Below are 625 nucleotides of genomic sequence, written 5' to 3'. Positions count from 1 at the left end.
CCTTGGGCCCAGTCTTCGCCGCGCCACGCCCCGTCTCACGCAGCCAATCCTTGCCCAAGCTGCCCTCCTAACCGGCAGCTGCGCTGACCAATAGAATCTCTCATACCAATCTCAAGTCCCGCCCATCCCCATGCCTCGGTCTCTGGTCCAGTCCCTTCACAAGAAAGGCGAGAGGAGGAGGAGGTGGCTGGTTCGAGGACCTCCTCAGGGTCAGAACCGGTGGGTGGGTGTGTGTGGGAGGCTGCTCCCACCTACCCCTGCAGGTCCTAGGGCCCTGAATCAACTTGTTTTGATGCACTGGTTCGCGATAGCAGAGATGCCATGGAACACCCTCCCTCCCCTTTTGATTATGTGCTGGGGGGGGAGGAGGGGGCGGTAGGCAGTGTGGGCAGCTGCTTCATCAAGGCAAGGCAAGTGTCTTCATCAAGGCGCCCAGGCCCCAGCTGGGTCGCACTGCACCAGCTCCTCCAATCTAGCAGTCGGTGGATTCCCTCTTAACTCTCCTCCCCTCCCTTTCCCCATGTGGCCACCAGGGAAGACTGCAGCAGGTATATTCTTGCTCTGCCTGTGATGAGGTGTTGGCTGGGCCCCGTCTGCCTGAAGGTCGCGACCCGCTTCCTTAGAG

The sequence above is a fragment of the Bison bison genome, unplaced genomic scaffold (genome assembly GCF_000754665.1).
Source record: "Bison bison bison isolate TAMUID 2011002044 unplaced genomic scaffold, Bison_UMD1.0 scf7180017864471, whole genome shotgun sequence".
Taxonomy (NCBI): domain Eukaryota; kingdom Metazoa; phylum Chordata; class Mammalia; order Artiodactyla; family Bovidae; genus Bison; species Bison bison.
This window is presented reverse-complemented; position numbering follows the sequence as displayed.